At 49.2% G+C, this 20,889-nt stretch overlaps 1 long non-coding RNA gene across 1 annotated transcript in view; it reads right to left on the minus strand.

The window, feature by feature from the left end:
• Positions 1-19,299, minus strand: part of LOC138258571 (uncharacterized) — a 113,350-nt gene extending 94,051 nt beyond the window's left edge. The window contains exon 1 of the long non-coding RNA XR_011198423.1: positions 19,138-19,299. This is a non-coding gene — a long non-coding RNA (uncharacterized lncRNA). The remainder of the gene's footprint in view (positions 1-19,137) is intronic.
• Positions 19,300-20,889: the final 1,590 nt, after the last annotated feature.

Genomic DNA, 20,889 nt, shown 5'->3' on the forward strand with positions numbered 1-20,889 from the left:
AGACCGAACGTAATGTAGATGTTCTATCTTTCAGTCGACTTTTTTACCTTTATTGACCCAATTTTGATAAATCCTCCAAAGAGCTAAAAGCTTTAAAGTTACACTTCGCCACGACAGCAAACTCTAAGATAAATAGATTGTTGCTATATAAGGCACCCCCTGTTCGTTCAGGGTTGAGACATTGGAGTCATTGTGTCCCACATCGTTAAGAAGATTAATTTCCAAACCTTGGATCTATGTAAGTTTTAATGGAATTCGCTAATAATAATTAAACCTTAGAATAAAATGTAATTCTGTTGGTTGTTAAAATGGAATTCCTTTATTGACATCCAACCGCAAGAGGGTTAGCTCTCGCCTAAAGGAAATATTTCCTTTTTGTAAAACAATAAATGTTACCATTGCCAAAAGACAATGACCCTCATTACAACCCTGGTGGTAAATCCCACTTACCGCCGTGCTGACGGCCGTCAAGATACCGTTGCCGCAGCGGAAATCCGCTACAGGTATTACGACCAACATCTCGTAATCCGCCACAATACAGATACCCACACAAGTCCGCCACACTAAAGGTCAGTTATAAACTGGCAATAGCAAAACCTACACTGTCACGCCAACAGAACTACGCCCACACTATCACGACCCACAAATCAACACAGCGGTCATTCAACCGCAGTAATCCATTGGGATTACGCACCGCCATGCTAAAGATACACACACACTTACAAAACACAACCACATTGGCCAATTCAAAATACACACACATGACACACATACACACACCACACTCACACACCCAATCCATAATAAAACACACTCACATTACCCACAACCCCTTACAGCGACCTGTTTGGAAGAAGCCCAGAGAGAGAGAATAGCAAACACATTACCAGCATCCCCAGACACACAACACCATCACTCATACAACATCCACCTCAAACAACACACCACAACACATCCCCCTACACATCACAACAGACAGCACCTCACACATCACCCACACCACATCATGGCAACTCAAAGACACCCCAGGTTTTCTGAGGAGGAGCTCAGGGTCATGGTGGAGGAAATCATCTGGGTAGAGTCACAGCTATTCGGATCACAGGTGCATCAGATATCCATTGCAAGGAAGATGGAGCTATGGCGGAGAATTGTCGACAGGGTCAACGAAGTGGGACAGCATCCAAGAACACGGGATGACATCAGGAAGAGGTGGAACGACCTATGGGGGAAGGTACGTTCAGTGGTATCCAGACACCAGGTAGCAGTATAGAGGACTGGCGGTGGACCTCCACCTCCTCCCCCACAACTAACAACATGGAGCAAGTCTTGGCAATCATGCATCCCGAGGGCCTCGCAGGAGTAGCAGGAGGACTGGACTCTGGTAAGTCATATCTTTAATACTATATCCCCCCACCCTACCTGCATGCCATCACAAACTCCTACCCCTACCCTCACACCCATCACCCCAACAACCCACAGATACCCCACTATCACAACCCACACATCCCAATCCCGAGGCCTGCATGTCACATCAATGCATGGACACCCATCACCAAAGCATGTCCAGTACAGACACTCACCCAGGCCCCAAAATTAACAATCACACAAGGCCAAAGACAATAAGCCAACCACAGGAGTAGAGGGTAACTCACACATTTGACAAGAGGGCACACACAGATACAATAACTATGCATTTACCCCCCAACAGGACCCCTACCCAACGTCACTGGACAGGAGGTGCCAGCCAAATCCAGTCCCCCCCCCCACAGAAGAGGCCCACAGTGACGACAGCAGCTCTGCACGCCTGGATCAAGATGACCAGCACGGCCCATCAGCGACCTCGAGACAGTCGGTTCCCCTGCCACTGTCACAAACAACCACAGACCCTTCTCCCTCAGGAAACACCCCCACAGCACCCACCCAGCGGGCCCATGCCACTGTCCCCAGGACACATCAATCAGCAGTGTGTCCACCACTACAGGGACCCAAGCAAACCCACTAACCCAAGACAATCAGGGACCTGGGGTCAGTGGCAGTGGGCACACGGTTCAGGGGACAGAGGTACAGGATAACAGGGAAGCTGGGAGGACTGCTGTGCGAAAGGGGAAGGTCAGGCCCAGGGAACCCACTCTCCACGAGGCACTCTCAAACATCATGGGAGCATACCATCATTCCCAGAAGACCATGGGCACGGTACTGGCCAAGTTTCAGGAGACCCAGCAGCTGCAGGAGGAACACTACCTGGGGATCAGGGAGGACTTGAAGTCCATTAACAGCACCCTGGTCACCATTGCTGGGGTGCTGGCAGACATGGCCAACACCATGAGGGACACAGTGGCACACCAATGGGCCCCTGACACTAGCCTGAACGATGAACAGCCCTCCACCTCCGCCGGCGCTAGTGGACAGGAGGTCCCACCACAGCACCAACAGGCCACCACCACCCCACCCCCTGCAGAAGGAGAACCACCCCGCAAACAGTCCCTGCGATCCAGGCACAAGACAGAGAACATTGCCAAGACCCCGCCAGGAAATAGGACTCTCCTGATAGTCACCCTTCTGTCCCACTCTGTTACCCTGTCCACCTTCAACTGCCATTACTCCACTTCCTATGCCCCTTGGACAATGCACCTGTGATGCCAATAGACTGGACTCCACCATGGACATTCCTCTACCATCACCCCCGCCCACTGCACAGCCCCCTCCACTTATTAGCACAGAAATAAACACCCTTGAATCACAAATCAATCTGGAGTCAGTCTGTACTTTCACAAATGTGTTATTGCAAACTTTCAGAAAAATAGCAATGTCAATGTTCATTTTCACATACCAAAGTTAGACAGTTGTTGGGCAGCAGTAAACATTGCAGAAGGCTAAAAGTGGTACACAGATCTGTAAAATGGAAAGCCAAAGTGAACTGTCAGGGTCCATATACAGAGGCAAAAAGGCCGAATCATGCAATATCCTACCATAGTATGATATGAGAGGAGGAGTGCCAGTCTCTTACCTGTGTCTCACTGGAAGTATTGCATGATGTTGTTGTTTCGGTGGTCAATATCTTCTTCTTCTGCCTCCTCTTCTTCACTGTCCACAGGCTCCACAGCTGCCACAAGGCCAACATCAGGCCCATCCTCCTGCAGCAAAAGCACCTGGTGTCACAAAGCCAGGTTGTGCAACATACAGCATGCCACGATGATCTGGCACACCTTCTTCAGTGAGTAGTATAGGGAGCCACCTGTCAGATTGAGGCACCGGAGCCTGGCCTTCAGGAGGCTGAAAGTACGCTTGATTATCCTCCTAGTCCGCCCATGTGCCTCATTGTAGCGTTCCTTTGCCCTTTTCCTGGGATTCCCCACTGAGGTCAGTAGCCATGACAGGTTGGGGTAACCAGAGTCACTTGCAAATATAGAGGGACAACTGTGAGACATACACAAACCATTAGGGACTCTGCCATAGCCAGACACCTATGTGATCTGTGTTGGGACCTTGGGCTCACCTATTAGCCACACACAGTGCCTCTGGAGTTGCCCCATCACATAAGGGATGCTGTTATTTCTCAAAATGTAAGCGTCATGCACTGAGCCAGGATACTTGGCATTCACATGGGAGATGTACTGGTCTGCCAAACACACCATCTGCACATTCATAGAATGGTAGCTTTTGCGGTTTCTGTACACCTGTTCATTTCTGCGGGGGGGGGGCAAATGCCACATGTGTACCATCAATGGCACCAATGATGTTGGGGATATGTCCCAGGGCATAGATGTCACCTTTCACTGTGGGCAAATCCTCCACCTGGGGGAATACGATGTAGCTGTGCATGTGTTTCAGCAGGGTAGACAACACTCTGGAGTTCGAGAACATTGGCTGTGACATCCCTGATGCCATGGCCACTGTTGTTTGAAAGGACCCACTGGCCAGGAAATGGAGTACTGACAGGACTTGCACTAGAGGGGGGGGATTGCTGTGGGATGGCGGATAGCTGACACCAGGTCTGGCTCCAACTGGGCACACAGTTCACGATTGTGGCACGATCAAGTCTGTAGGTGATGATGATGTGTCCGTCTTCCATTGTTGACAGGTCCACCAGGGGTCTGTATCCCGGAGGATGACGCCATCTCATCATCTGCCCCAGTGGACGTGGCCTATGGAGGAGAAGGGTGAGCAGAGGGGCATACACCACATAGGTTTCACAAGGTGTAAGGAAATGCCTCTTTGGCATGGTTACCCCCTGACTTTTTGCCTTTGCTGATGCCAAGTTATGATTTGAAAGTGTGCTGAGGCCTGCTAACTAGGCCCCAGCACCAGTGTTCTTTCCCTAAAACTGTACCTTTGTTTTCACAATTGGCACACCCTGGCATCCAGGTCAGTCTCTTGTAACTGGTACCCCTGGTACCAAGGGCCCTGATGCCAGGGAAGGTCTCTAAGGGCTGCAGTATGTCTTATGCCGCCCTGGGGACCCCTCCCTCAGCACAGACACACTGCTTGCCAGCTTGTTTGTGCTGGTGGGGAGAAAATGATTAAGTCAACATAGCACTCCCCTCAGGGTGCCATGCCAACCTCACACTGCCTATGGCATAGATAAGTCACCCCTCTAGCAGGCCTTACAGCCCTAAGGCAGGGTGCATTATACCATAGGTGAGGGCATAGGTGCATGCATGAGAACTATGCCCCTACAGTGTCTAAGCAAAACCTTAGACATTGTAAGTGCAGGGTAGCCATAAGAGTATATGGTCTGGGAGTCTGTCATACACGAACTCCACAGCACCATAATGGCTACACTGAAAACTGGGAAGTTTGGTATCAAACTACTCAGCACAATAAATGCACACTGATGCCAGTGTACATTTTTTTGTGAAATACACCCGAGAGGGCATCTTAGAGATGCCCCCTGAAAACATACCCGACTTCCAGTGTGGGCTGACTAGTTTTGCCAGCCTGCCACACACCAGACATGTTGCTGGCCACATGGGGAGAGTGGCTTTGTCACTCTGTGGCTAGTAACAAAGCCTGTACTGGGTGGAGGTGCTTCTCACCTCACCCTGCAGGAACTGTAACACCTGGCGGTGAGCCTCAAAGGCTCACCCCCTTTGTTACAGTGCCACAGGGCATTCCAGCTAGTGGAGATGCCCGCCCCCTCCGGCCACGGCCCCACTTTTGGCTGCAAGGCCGGAGGAGATAATGAGAAAAACAAGGAGTCGTCACTGGCCAGTCAGGACAACCCCTAAGGTGTCCTGAGCTGAGGTGACTCTGACTTTTAGAAATCCTCCATCTTGCAGATGGAGGATTCCCCCAATAGGGTTAGGGATGTGCCCCCCTCCCCTCAGGGAGGAGGCACAAAGAGGGTGTAGCCACCCTCAGGGCCAGTAGCCATTGGCTACTAACCCCCCAGACCTAAACGCACCCCTAAATTGAGTATTTAGGGGCCCCCAGAACCAAGCAAAATAGTTTCCGGCAACCTAAGACGAAGAAGGACTGCTGACCTGAAGCCCTGCAGAGAAGACAGAGACACCGACTGCTTTGGCCCCAGCCCTACCGGCCTGTCTCCCCACTTCGAGAGAAACTACAACAGCGACGCACTCCCCAGGGTCCAGCGACCTCTGAATCCTCAGAGGACTAAAGAACTCCAGAGGACAGCGGCCCTGTTCTAAAGAAACCAAACCTTGCAACAAAGAAACAACTTTAAAAGGACTCCACATTTCCCGCCGGAAGCGTGAGACTTTCCACTCTGCACCCGACGCCCCCGGCTCGACCTGCGGAGAAACAACACTACAGGGAGGACTCCCCGGCGACTGCGACCCTGTGAGTAGCCAGAGTTGACCCCCGACCCCCCCCCAGCGATGGCTGCAGAGGGAATCCCGAGGCTTCTCCTGACCGCGACTGCCTGCTTCCAAGAACCCGACGCCTGGTAAGGACACTGCACCCGCAGCCCCCAGGGCCTGAAGGATCCGACCTCCAGTGCAGGAGCGACCCCCAGGTGGCCCTCTCCCTTGCCCAGGTGGTGACTACCCCGAGGAGCCGCCCCCCTTGCCTGCCTGCGTCGCTGAAGAGACCCCTGGGTCTCCCATTGAAACCTATTGTAAACCCGACGCCTGTTTGCACTCTGCACCCGGCCACCCCAGTGCCGCTGAGGGTGTACTTTCTGTACTGAGTTGTGTCCCCCCCCGGTGCCCTACAAAACTGCCCTGGTCTGCCCTCCGAAGTCACGGGTACTTACCTGCTGGCAGACTGGAACCGGGGCACCCCCTTCTCCATTGAAGCCTATGCGTTTTGGGCACCACTTTGACCTCTGCACCTGACCGGCCCTGAGCTGCTGGTGTGGTAACTTTGGGGTTGCCCTGAACCCCCAACGGTGGGGTACCTTGGACCCAACTTTGAACCCTGTAGGTGGTTTACTTACCTGCAAGACTAACAAATACTTACCTCCCCCAGGAACTGTTGAAATATGCAGTGTCTAGTTTTAAAATAGCTTATTGCCATTTTTACCAAAACTGTACATGCTATTTTGCTGATTCAAAGTTCCTATGATACCTGAGTGAAGTACCTTTCATTTAAAGTATTGATTGTAAATCTTGAACCTGTAGTTCTTAAAAAAAAAAACTAAGAAAATATTTTTTTCTATATAAAAACCTATTGGCCTGTAATTGTCTTTTGAGTGTGTGTTCCTCATTTATTGCCTATGTGTGTACAACAAATGCTTAACACTACCCTCTGATAAGCCTACTGCTCGACCACACTACCACAAAATAGAGCATTAGAATTATCTCTTTTTGCCACTATCTTACCTCTAAGGGGAACACCCTTGGACTCTGTGCACACTATTTCTTACTTTGAAATAGTACATACAGAGCCAACTTCCTACACAAGGGTGTTTAGAACAAATGTGATGTAATCTGTGTTTAGCGCTGTATGTCCGTATTCCTGCACAAAACTGCTGTGACGCAGTTAGCTGGCCTGCCATGTGGCCACCTGAAATGGCGGCTGCCTGACCTGTAAGGAGGGACAAGGGGAAATAAGGTAACTGTGCTGGCGTTGTACACTGTTGGGGTAGGCGGACGAAGACCGTGGCGCAATTCAGCATCGGTTATCATTGGGCCCTATGGGTTACAGGAGCCAATGACGATGTACGCCGGCAGTGACGGTACGCACCGCCGCGAACGTGACCGCCATTTTATATCTGTTCACTCACTTGATACCTGACCTTCAACAGGAGAGGACCTACACTGCAAGTGCTGCTGTGACCTGAGTCTGGAAGCGACAATGGCTACAGTGTCTGGGGAAACGGCCCCTGCCTTCACTGCAGAGGAGTTGGACAAACTGGTGGATGGGGTCCTCCCCCAGTACACGCAACTCTACGGTCCACCAGATGAACAGGTGAATACACTGAATACACTGTGAGCATGATGGATGGGACATGAATGTATGGAGTGGCATCGATGGAAGATACAGATGGGCAGAGGCCAGCATGTGAGGATGGTCAGTGTATGTGTTTGTGGGCCAGGGTGGGTGGTTGTGGCCAATGAGTAAGAATAACTGGACGGGGGAGTAAAATCCATTCCTACTTTACATTTCCTCTAGGTCAGCACCCACCAGAAGAAGGGTATTTGGTGTGCCATCGCCAAGGAAGTGCGGACCCTGGGTGTCTACCATAGACGGAGCGCCACTGCCGCAAAAGATGGGAGGACCTGCGCCGCTGGACCAAGAAGACAGCGGAGGCCCAGCTGGGGATGGCCTCCCAACGTGGAAGGGGTGCCCGTCGCACCATGACCCCCCTGATATACCCGATCCTGGCGGTGGCATATCTGGAGTTGGATGGGCGCTTGAGGGCATCACAGGAGCCACAAGGGGGTGAGTACTGTCTCATGCAGCTAACTCTGCGCGCTTTATGAGGTTTCTGGGTGTGGGAAGAAGGCTGTGGGTTCCCCTAGGGCAGGGCAAGAGTGCCAGGGTAGATCCATTGTTAGGCAGGCTCAGTGCCAGTCCAACCCCAAAAGGGGTAGTGGCCCTCTACACCTAGTCAGGCTGTGGGTTCCAGGTGTGCAGCAAATGGGTATAGGCACAGTCTACCATGGGCATGTGATTTTCCCCTGAACTGTTAGTGCATAGCCCAGTGCATAGGGCTGCTCCCTGTGTGTCCGCCAACGGTGGTGTTGTTGCAGGCATTGACCATGTCTGTCCTCTGTCTTTTCCCCCTTTTTGTTTTGTCAACCTGTCCTAGTGTGCATTAGCATCATCTGGCGGAAGAGCAGTCACACCGGAGCAGGAGGGAGCTGCACCCCACATGGCCCAGGAAGGTGGATGTATGGAATCTAAAGGCACCAGTGGGACGGAGGGCGAGGGGAGCTCCAAGACGGGGACATGAGGAGACACCAGCGACAGCGACTCCTCCTCTGATGGGAGCTCACTTGTGGTGGCGGGCCCCTCTGTGCCCACCGCAACCACAAGTACAGCCGCCACCCCCCTACCAGCACCACCCTCCCAGCAGCCCCTCATCGAGTTTCCCGTGCTCGCTCACCCAGGAGGGTGGGCATGTCCTTCACCCCAGGCGCCTCAGGCCCTGCCCCAGTCAGCCCTGCTGCCCTCAGTGAGGAGGCTATTGACCTCCTGAGATCCACCACTGTTGGGCAATCAACCATTTTGAATGCCATCCAGGGTGTAGAGAGGCATTTGCAGCAAACAAATGCATACCTGGAGGGCATTCATTCTGGTGTGGCAGCCCAACAGAGAGCATTTCAGGCTCTGGCCTCAGCACTGATGGCAGCTATTGTCCCTGTGTCCAGCCTCCCCCCTCCAACTTCCACTACCCAGACCCAATCCCCTATACCTCAGCCTATCCCAAGCACACCATCAGACCAGCATGCACACACCTCAACACACAAGAGTGGACATGGCAAACATAAGCACCACACATCCCACAGGCACTCACACAAGCACCATCCCCATGCAGACACACCAACATCCACTGCCTCCACTGTGTCCCCCCTCCTCCATGTTCTCCTCCTCCCTCCCAGTCTCATCTCCACTCACACCTGCATGCACTACATCCTCAGCCACTACCTCCATCACCAGCACGCCCATCACCACACACCGCTCACGTGCAATCACCACCCCGACTACCATTCACACGTCCCCTGTGTCCTCTCCCAGTGTGTCTGTGAGCCCTTCTCCCAAACTACACAAACACCGGCACACACCCACTCAACAGCCATCCACCTCACAACAGCCTCCAGGCCATGCATCCTCACCCAAATTCAGCAGACGTACACCTCCTACAACCACTACTTCTTCCTCCACTCCCAAACCTCCTCCATCTTCCCGTCCCAGTGTGTCTAAAAAACTTTTCCTCGCTAACATTGACCTCTTCCCTACACCTCTCCCCCCCATCCTTCCCCTAGGGCCAGGATGTCCAGATCCCAGCCCAGCACCTCAGCCACGAAATCCTCCAGCACTGTGGTCCCTGCAAGTCCTGTAACATCGCGGGCTGCACGCATCTGGGCTGCCAGTGTGCCACCTAATGAGGCCAAGGATCACCCTATTCCGCCACCTGCCAAGGTGAAGAAGGGGACAACATGCCGTAAGGACAAGCCGCACCGACCAAGCAGCAAGGCCTCCTCCAAGACAAAAGAGGCCAGTGCCAAGGTCCCAGCAGCGACTTCCAAGGTGGGGAAGGGACACAAGGCTAATGGGAAGTCAGCTCAGGGCACGGAGCCTCAGGGTGAGGGACTGATGACACACCTTCTGCAGGTCAGAACAGCAACCTGTACTACAGTGGACACCGCCACAACCACCACCACCTGCGCACCCACCTGCACGTCTGCTGCCTCTGCTCCAGTCCCCAGCATCATCCCCAGTGGGCAGCCGTCCGAGGCTGCAGGAGACATCCTGGTGTCTCCCTCCACAGGTGCTGACACATGCACCACCGCCAGCATGTCCACCGCTGACACCGTCGGAACCACCACCACCTGCCCCGCGACGTACTCATGGACATCATCCCCAGTGGGTAGTCATCCGCGCCTGCAGGAGACGTCCGGGACCCTGCACAGCGTGAGGCACTACAACCAGCACTGGCAGTACCAGCAGTTGGCAGGGTGAATCGCCGCAGGGTGGAGTGTATCTCTGCCTCCATGGAGTATCATGCTACCTGTTCCCAGGAAAGCTCGTGGCTCTGACACCCAGGTGCGGGAATGGGAACTGCCACACACCATGTGAAGCACTCTGGGCACAAAGCCCCCTCCAGAACCAGTGGAGAACAGCATCCACTACCCCAGTCCTTGGCAGGATGAAGCACTCTGGGCACTAAGCCCCCTCCAGAACCAGTGGAGACAAGGATCCACTAGAGAGACTGGCTTTGCACTCCCCAGGACCAAACACTGGGAAAACACTGGGCAAACTACCCACTTGAGAGACTGTGGCTTTGCACTCCCCAGGACCAAACAGTGGGCAAACCACCCACTTGAGAGACTTGTGAGACTGTGGCTTTGCACTCCCCAGGACCAAACAGTGGGCAAACCACTCACTTGAGAGACTTGTGAGACTATGGCTTTGCACGCCCCAGGACCAAATCAGTGGGCATGGAGCCCCCTCGTGGAGCAGTGGCATCGTCCCTTCATCCGGCTGAGGTCCCCTGAGGTGCCTGTTTTTTTTCGACCTGATGCCCCAGCAGTGTTCTCTCCGTTTAGAGGCAAGTATCATGTGTGGGCTTTGCCCATGCATTTTGGGACCACTGGTCCACGGACAATGAATGGAACACTATCCGGACTTGTGTAGTTGCTGTACATGTTTGTATATACTGATCTGTTACAGACCTGTTTCCATATCTGAATTTTAGATGATTACACTCGTTACAATCATTTCCTTTTGTCCTTGCGTTCTTCCAGAGGGTTACAGGGTGTATATGTAACGTTGCGGCATGTATTTGTGTGTATGGTGTTGTGGGGGAGGGTGAGAGTGGAGGTGTTGCGTATTGAGTGTCACTCTCTTTTCCCTCCCCAATCCCCTGTGTACTAGGGGCAGTACTCACTGTGGTCGTCGCCGCCGTCTTTGCTGCTCCTGGTAGAAGAGGAGGTAAACCAACATTGGTAGCACCTGTAACTCGGGCTCCATGGCGTCCTGGTTCCTCGTTGGGTGTCGAGAGGTGAGTGGTTTCCGTTCCAAGTACTGTTTCCGCCTTGCTTTTGATGGCATTGGTACCGCCCCGGAAAAGGTGGCGGATTGGTGCCTTGTAATACAGTGGGCGGTACATTGTCTTCCGCCTGTCTGTTGGAGGTTACCGCCACGTGTTTTTTTCTACTGCTGTGGCGGTCGGAGTGTTAAAGTGGCTGTCCGTGTTGGCGGTTTCCACCATGGTCGTGATTCCCTTTTTTTTTACCGCCGGCCTGTTGACAGTATTACCGCCGCTTTAACACCGACCGCCAGGGTTGTAATGAGGGCCAATATTTCTTAAAGATGGTAGAAATAGGACCTAAGAGGCCTCTTTACTTTTATTAGGAAAAGGATAAATACTGCTGACAACTTCCAATAAGAAATATACTGGGAGCATTGCATTAGATTACCTTGGATCAAATAGGTGAGTGGTTCACTGCCTAGCATATTATATAAATTAAAATAACAAATTCAAAAATCCTTTCCACTTTGGCAAGACTATAATAGATATAATTCCCCTTGTCTCTAGGTGCTACCAATTCAGAGAAATCCCCAGTCCTGATGATGACCCGTTTCTGATTTATGTCTCAATAAGGGTCGAAACGTCGACATAAAAAAGATTGATGTGGATTACTGTAGAAATAATATAGTGACTTCAAGACTACTGGATTGAAGGAATCTTATGGAAGCTCACTGTTTGTTGTTTTGAAACCACATTTTTGTATATATTGTACGTAACACTGGCACTTTATGCATCACAATATTCACTTTCACTGTGTTGTTATTTTATGAGCACCTAGAAATTTGTGATTAAGAGTTAAATTTAAGTTTATTTACAATATTGAACAAAAAGGTCATACTGAATGTTGTTGTAAAGAAATAAAACATGCAGCAACTTAAAAATATGATAGTGAATAGAATCACTTATTTTTTACCGTGGAAGTCTAGGTATATACTTCTCCCTTCTTGACCAAAAATTTGTGTTTACTAATATTTACCTCCCCAGGTCTAAGGGTTATTCGGTGGTACCTCATTTTTCTGAACAACACTACAAAGTTTAGTCAGTTTTTCATTGGAAATGAGGCCAGGGACTCCATTGCTTACCCCACTCATTCAACTTTTAGTGAAATAAGATTTGTAATGACCTTCTAAATCTGAAGTGACTGTACAGGGGGAAAAAGGGTAAGGGACACAGAGAGACAAGAAATACTCCACAAGCATCTTAGCGTCACTGAAGTTGGGAGCACAGGATGGTGTGGCTGTGATTGGTGTTAAATCTTCCCAGCTCTTACTGGCCCAGAAGTGTCCAGAACTTTCTGCCTCCCTCCAGAACATTATGGCTTTTCTACAATATCGTGGTTCTTACGGAATGCTCTGGCTCTCTTCACATTGCCCCGGAAGTGATGGCCTGTGTTACAGTGACACTTCACCTTTCTTCGCCTCCCCCGCCATCAGCTGTGGCCCACAGTCTCCAAGCTGGGCCCATAGCAAGTTCGTATTTTGGAGTTTGAGAAATGTGACTGTGTCCCTGTGACACTGGACATAATCCGCCAGAGCGCACAAACCCCAGAATTTCTGACAGTTCTAGGCTCCGAACATCTACAAACTCACCACTGAGCTGCGCTCTCAAGAGTCCAAGTCAACAAATACTGAATGCATTAAACACACAAAAGCACCAAATAATTCTGTTTGACAAAAGGAGATTTGATCAATGTTGATGCAATTGTTGCAGTCAGAGCTTTCTTTCGCTTACAGTGGTGCAAATAAAGCTACCACAGGCCCAATTAGGATTATAGGAGTAATCAGGGGTGCAGCAAACTGCTTTTTAATTGTTTGCATGTGACCATCAAACATGTTCAAAAAGCTATATCAGCTGACTGATGACCTAACAATGAAATTGATGACTGAAGCATGGAATCTAGGTTTCTGCTTAATTGCGGAAGCTCTGATTTCTCCAATGGGTGGTGTACCTCGCTCACATATTAATCTGTACATTAGAGGGCTCACAACCTAGTCCTGTAAGTTCATGTGACATAGGGACATCAAGTATTCTCAAACAAGGAAATCTATTCTGCTTCCTTTCTATTCAGCGGGTCCAAGAAAACCTTCCATGTGAGTTTCATTCACACACTGGTGAAGAAACCCCATATAATCAGCACGTTGCCGCACCAGACGATCACATAACCTTGCACAACAACACCCCTCTGAAAAGTCTAATACATCAAAATTCACTATTGGAACATAAAAACCAGGACAGACACACAAAATTCCATCTCTACTCCAATAACCACCTACTCCCTCGCTTGTGGCATAGAAATAGAATAGTACTACATATACTCTGGGGCACAATAAACAGTGAAGCTTCAACAAACAAGCACAAAAATGTGGAAAATCTAATTCTCATAAGTACCAATCTGGGCTCACCCAAGTATCAAGGTGCCCCAAGAAATCGTACTGCTAAGACATGGCTTATAGCAGTGACAAGAGCCTGTCTATGGGTATGTACTACCGGTGTACTAGGATCATAACCGGTGCCATGAACTCACACATAGGGGTTTGCAGCCCTGGGTGGTGATGTGCTGGGTCCATGAAATCCACTCCATCCTCAACTCGTCTCTGGGGCTTGCAAGGACACACAGGCCCACGACACAGAGGATCTGATGGAATCTTACTGCTGGAGGCTCGATCAGATCTGATGCTGGGCCATGCAGCTCCTGAGCTCCCCTCCTGAAGGATGCTCCATTTCATAGCAGGGGTTCTATCGAAGGGCTGATGACTGTATTTCTCCACTCATGCAGGGGTTGGCAGGGCAGAGGTCCAACATGCCTACCATCTGAGCAGTACACACAAGTACTGAACCACACAGCTTACCAGCTGGAGAACAAGCTGACTCCCTCTCCAAAGTTCTAGTGTTCATACCATCATGCTCCTGTTCCAGCAACTAATCAGGGAGCGGCAGCCTCCATCAACCATCCTGGAATCACAGGCATTTACATCATCCTTCATTTAGGAAGATGTTTGTTTACCATCCTAGGGGGCCTCCAAAAACACTGAGTGCCCCGATTTCTGCATAAACTTGTGCCTGCATTAGTCTCACAGTAAGCAGCATGACACATGCATGTAACGAAACAAGACATACAGAACAATTCAGCCACGAGCCATTGTTCTCTACCACGAACCCAAATAAACACTCTGTAAAAAGCATACCCTTCTCAATGTTTAAATGTACTTTCATGCCATTTTAAAGATCCTGCTCATTACCAGAGACATGGCTGGGCAAATTCTTAGTGTCTGTCTCCCCCCTTTCACTGCATTTCCAGCTGCACTTGTTCTCCCTCAGAGAGTGGTCCATAGCAGAGTCAAATGGCAGTCAGAGTACCTAGTCTCTCACACTCATGGCCTGGGCATTTTCCTCCATCCATCCCTCCCCACTAGAGTGACATCAATACTACTGGACTGTCTCCTTGCCCATTTATACCCATTAACCTTAACAAGGAAAGGGAGAATCCCAAAGATGTGATTGGATCAACACTCACAGGGGATGCAGCAGACCTGAAACACAGAGTGCAGAGAGCCAGCCAGCAATTACCAGGTAGGCTAAAAACCCTCTCACCCCAAGACATTTTTAAAAAATCAGTGTAAACAAATAATTTCAAAATACATTTTTTCAAACATTCTGATTTGAAAGTTTTTAGATGGGGGCGGGGGGAAGGATTATGACATATGCAATTACTTCTGTGCCTGTCACCCTACCTAGGAGCACTGCTGATCTGGAGAAGCAACCATATATATGTAACCTCAAAACATGTGGGTGTAGTTGTAATGAAGTAACACAGCATCAGAAAACCATACATACCACATGAAGCAGAGTGCCTACCCCGTGGAATGTGACTGTCAGGAAAGAGTATTCTACCAGAATCTCACATCCGAAATATTGTGCTTCAAAAAACTGTAGCCATAATATTGACTACCACAGTATTGTGAAGGTACCTGCAAGTAGGTAAGTATACACCTACTTAACTCCACAAATATGTACCCTGACAATACATACATGTATCGTTAAGATACGTAGATGTCTACTTAAGAGAAGTAAATCTATGCTCATCTCTATGTGCCTACATAGCACACACATTCATCCAATCTTAGCTCCGTTGACCCTGAACTAACGGATGCTTTCTGTTACCCAACTCAATGTGTTTCATTTTATCGACCTCAGGATGATGAAAGGCTCAGTGGAAAGCTGGGATTCAAACCTGTGACAACTAAGTCAAACACAGATCCACCATTAATCCACTGAACTACCAACCTATGATATTTTAGTAGCAGGGGCGGCTCCTCCATTAGGGCAGAGCAGCGTTGCCCCCACCCCCGCCAGCAGCGGCAAACCTTTTCCCAAAAAGACAATAATTAAATGTTGTTTATTACCGTTTTTTGGGGAGAGGGGCGGGACCTCAGGGGTGAAGAGCACTCCCCCTCAGAGCACATGTGTGTTTGGCCGGCAGTCTCGGGACAGCCAAACACACGTGCGCAGTTGGCTCTCTCCAGCGCAGCAATACAGTTGTCGGGGTGGAGAGAGCCTGCATCCAGTCTGCCTGGGAGCACCCTGGCTGGGACCTCCCAGCCAATCCGGACGCTGCTCCAAGCAGCGTCAGGATTAGTGCAGGGCAGGCTGGGAGCCTGTGCCTGCAGAGGAGTGGATAAGACAGCGTCGGCGGCTGTGGAGGTAAGTGGTTTTGGTTTTTAATTTACTTCCTCCACCCCACCCCGCCCCTTTTGTATGGCATGAGCAGCGACTGTGTAGTAGTCCATATTCTGCCTACAACATGTTAGGCCTAGGAATCTTAGTGGTTGTACAGGCAATGAGGCTGTGGCCCATCACAGGCAATAAATTAACTCCTCTGAAGCAAGTAACCCTCCATGGATTAGTATATAATCCAACCAGTATCACTCAAAATCGCCCCTGGCCCTAGCGACCAACCTCCAATATGCCCTTGTTAACACATAATCTGCCTTTGTACACGTCCACCACATCTATGACACAGTCACTAGCCACAGTGTGGACATACCTCCCCTGGTGTTTCCCAACTTCTGAACAACGTATTTGTCAATTTCTTATTTTTTTCACTTTTTTCCTGGGACTCAGCTGAAGCGGAGTCCCAACATGGCTGTAAACACTTTCTGGTTGAAGTGTTGGCAGCCAATCAGATCTCAGCACGCGATCGGGAGGGATCACAAATCCTTTGCCTCCCTATATATACAAATGTGGATTTTCTTTAATATCTCAAAAACTACTAAACTGATTCACACCAAATAACAAAAAGGGCTATTTTTCGACCAAGAGCTAGCCTTCTGCCAAATTTGGTGTAATTCAGTCAGTGGTTCCGGCACTATTGCTGTTCAAAACCCCTATGGGAATTAACATGGAAAACACTCCTTTTTTTACCCTTCCCACCTCTTTCTGGGCCCCGATTGATGGGTCACCCTGAAACTTTCCAGACATCAGCTGACATGACTGTCAAATTTTTTGTGAAAATGTGGTGAAGATTTGTCAAGCAGCGTCAAAGATGTGGGCAAGTAAAGAACTGCTTTTTCTATAGAAACTAGGTCCGAACTATAACTACCACTAGGTTATATATATATATATATATATATATATATATATATATATATATATATATATATATAATCAAACACCATGCCATGCATCAAGTGAGCCAGCAGAATGCGCTACGGAAAGCAGACTTGCTGCTAACCACAACAAATACACCTTAGACACTTCCAGCCCAATCTATTCTCAATGCAGAGTTCCTTGCCCCTACCACATGCCTGACTCACTCCGCATCCCAGGGAAATACCCTGCTCTGCAGCAAACCATCATGTTTTCCTTGCCTCCTTTGCTAGCTCCCTGGACATCACTGGCCTTTACGTTAAAAAATACCTAGTTGGTAGGAAGCTTCATTTTCAGGATCAATTTCCAGGTTCCCATTCTGCTCGAGCTGTACCCAACTCCAAATCGGGCCATGTCCACGGTTTTCTCGACAACCCTGCCACGCATAACAAAGGCCACTGGCGAAACCTTTATTCCGCATCATATCAATGGGTCAGGAAGCAGAGCTCAAGGAATTGCTTTCCACTTGGTTCTTAACAAGCATGGGGAGCGACACTAAACACGCTGCAGTGTCTTTCAGGGCAGTAAAGGATGGCAGACATCAGTCACAGAAAATGAGACGAGCCAGGAACTCCTGCGTATCCTGGAGATTGTTTGGATGCACGTGTATAACTTGCCTCATTGCCCACAACATGTTTGCTAGGCTATTGTGATACAATGTTGCAGCAGCCAGGACCTTGCTACAAGGATATTAGGCTCCCTTGCTAAGGCCAATTGTTTTCCAATGGATTATTATTAAAGGCCAACAGGACTTCAGAGAAGTATTCAGAATGTTGCGTTCAGGGCCGGACTGGCCGTAGCGGACATCGGGCGTTTCCCCGGCAGGCTGGAAGGGTGGGGGCTGTGTTGCAGCGGCGGGGCTGGTTTTGTTATTGGACTGTGCCTCCGGTAACAGAAGAAGCAGGGCATCACATTTGCACCTCCTCGGCCCAACCCACCCCCGACCCGGGATCTGGGCTGACAAAATTGCTAGGGCTGCTTTGAGATCCCAGATCACCCTGGTTGTGTTGTTAATGGAAACAAACTCCGAGCTTTTCTTGAACATTTATACAAACTCTTACAAGACTGAGGATGTAACACTTGCTAAGGGTTATCCAGAGACAGAACAGGAAGAATTGTTAGACTTTAATACGATGCTAATGTGGCTAAAAGAGTGTCAGGATATTTTATGTGGCGTAGTTTGTTAGTACCTATATTGTAGCTAATACCTCTGATGAAGTACTAAAGCACTTTCTGGACTGGTAGGAGGCTGCTCTATGGGATGCTTATAGCATCAGAGTTTGTTGTGCTTTTGGTACAGTTTGTAATCGTATTGTTTTGTATTTAAATGTAATTGGCACTTCTTACCCCTAATGTGGCGCTGAAGGGGGGCCTCCAGCGCATTACTCTGTTTAAGTGCCTTAGCTGGAAGGGTGTGCCTGTAGCATTGTTTGCACACTGTATGCGGATGCTGTGGACAAGGGTCAGAGTTGAGCAGTGAAACGACAGGAATCATGGCAGGGGGGGCGAGGCCCTTCCCCAAAGGAGGATAAGGTAACTTCCATGGTAGCCCTGGGCGGAGGGGTTAAGTACACAGGGTGTGTGAGGAGATGCCCGGCTAAAACGAGGGGTGCTAGGGAGGAGCTTGGGGTGGCAGAGTTGTGTGATGCACATAGGACCTGGACTCTAGGGGTATGCCAAATCTGCAGGAAGTGATTTCGCGTAATTGAGAAAAATTTCAGGAAAATTACTCGAAATTATGTGAGATGCAGATTCTTATTTAGCACTATATTTTAGCGAGAAATTAGCCTTCGCATCAATTTTTGAAGCAAGGACACATTTCGCAGTAAAAATATGTTTAAAATAAAAAAACAGCGCGAACAACTGCCGTTTAAGTTCCTTTTAAAATTTCGCAGTCAGTGTAATTACACCACATTGCATAATTTCACAATTTCGTAGAACAAACGAAATGCGAAATGTACAACATTTCACAGTCATAATTTAAATTTGGCCCATACCTAAATATGCCTCGTGATAGACCATGATAGAACAGGAAATCCAAACAGCCTGGCCGGAAATAAACGTATAACTTGCACAGTGACGCGTTCCGAATGCGTGACCTAAAGCGAAAACTACTCCCACTCGTTTTTTAATAAATTAGAGTCTGGCCATTGTTGCAACTGGTTTACTCCCTAACAACATGTGGTAAATAGGGAGAAATTACAGAGCACAAAACAAGAAAGAAGAGCAGAAAACAAATGTCAATCCGACAATAAAACGGCCCTCACTTGTCACAATGCAAAGACAAACACAGTTTAAAACAACATGGTGGGAAAGGACAGACTGACCTGCGCAGCAACAACAATGGGCCTCAGGAGAGGGGAATTCCCACGTCCAGCGGTCCGAGGTAGGGTCGAGTGTCCGTTCCGTAACCCGGAAGTAATAAATCTCAGCATCTCAGTGATAAACCCTCGAAGCGCTAGGCTCTGTGCTGCGGGTCGGTAAATTACGGGCGGGACGGGCAGGGGAAGAGGGAGGGGCCGATTAACAGAGACCCCGAAAGGAGAGGTGAGCCTAATGTCCATTTAAATTAACGAGCCTTTCAAGGACGAGCATGGTTAAGGAGCTTTTCCTTTCCCATACAAATAAACAAGAGACAATTTAAAAATTTAGAGAAACTTTCGTGAACCCATTTCCCTATGTTTTACTCATGGAGTGTGTCTTTTAACTTACAATCAAATAATCATTTTATCCTCCAGCGTTACTGACCTCTTGATTGTACTTCTATGGTCTTCAAAGTGAGAGCACCCCCCCCCCCCCCCCCCCCAGGCCTCAGATTATCCTGGACAGGCTCTGGCCAAAAGAACCATTATCTTGATAATGGCTTTGTTTTAACTTGAAAAAATGAGCAGCCGTAAACCTCTCTGTAATGGGCCATCACTAACATGTTTTGTCATTTATTTCCAAGCTGTGATTATGTGGCAAAAGGGAAGGGGTTCAAAATACTCTTCAAAACTCTCACCTCTAATAATCACACTGTGGAAACCTTTACACTTTAGTAAGGTCTGCCTGACCAGAATTGTAAGTTTGAAATCGTGTATTTGATTGCATTTTTAAAACAGTAACAGTAACTTAACTCCAATGTTTAAATAAGTCTAGACATAAGTAAAATTGCCAATTTAATAGAACTGTTGAAAAAATCAGCAGGGGTGAGGATTTAGCATTCAAAATTTAGAAGACCACTGTTCAATTATATGCCAGAGTTCAGTCTTTCTTTTCTCTGGCTCATCTATCAATCAATCATTGGATGTGTGAAGCGCAGCTTATCGCCTCAGGGAGTATCCAGCCGCTCTGGCATGTTGCTGTGCATCAGTGGCTAATCCTCAAAGAGCCATGTCTTGAGCTTTTTCCATAAGTCGAGGAAGGTGCGTGAGATGTGATGGTTGGGGTGGGGTGGGAGATCATTCCAGGTCTTAGCGGCAAGGTAGAAGAAGGAGCATCCTCAGCAGTAGCGACTGCAGACTCTCGGGAAATGCGCAAGGGAGAGAATAGTTGAACAAAGCTCCCTGGTTGGCTGGTGGAAGTAGAGTCTGTAGCTGATTAGCTTGGGTCTGATGTTGTGGAAGGCTTTGTATGCAGCTCAGAGAGGATCTCTGGGATGCAGCATATGTTGCACTTAGGTTCAGAGGTGAAGTGTGGGAGGCGGACCCTCTGGGTGTGGCCTGTGATGAAGGCGTGGATCCATTTGAGGGCGTTGCTTTGGATCCCGATGTGGTGAAGTCTGGAGGTGATGGTGAAGTGGGAGATGGTGTTGAATGCAGCACAGAGGTCTAGGAGGATCAGGGCCGCTTTCTCTCCGTGTACAAGGAGGGACCTAATGTCGTCCATTGCGGTCTCTGTGCTGTGGTTGGCACAGAAGCCACATTGGGAGGAATCCAGTAAGTTGTGTCTTTCCAGGAGTTCAGAGAGCTGCTTGTTGGCTTTTTCCAGGACCTCAGCTGGGAAGGGGAGCAGAGAGATGGAGTGTAATTTTTGCGCTCATAGGGGTCGGCAGAAGGTTTCTTCAAGAGTGGTTTGACCTCTGTTTGTTTTCATGCTTC

The sequence above is a fragment of the Pleurodeles waltl genome, chromosome 9, assembly GCF_031143425.1.
Source record: "Pleurodeles waltl isolate 20211129_DDA chromosome 9, aPleWal1.hap1.20221129, whole genome shotgun sequence".
NCBI classification, from domain to species: Eukaryota; Metazoa; Chordata; class Amphibia; order Caudata; family Salamandridae; genus Pleurodeles; species Pleurodeles waltl.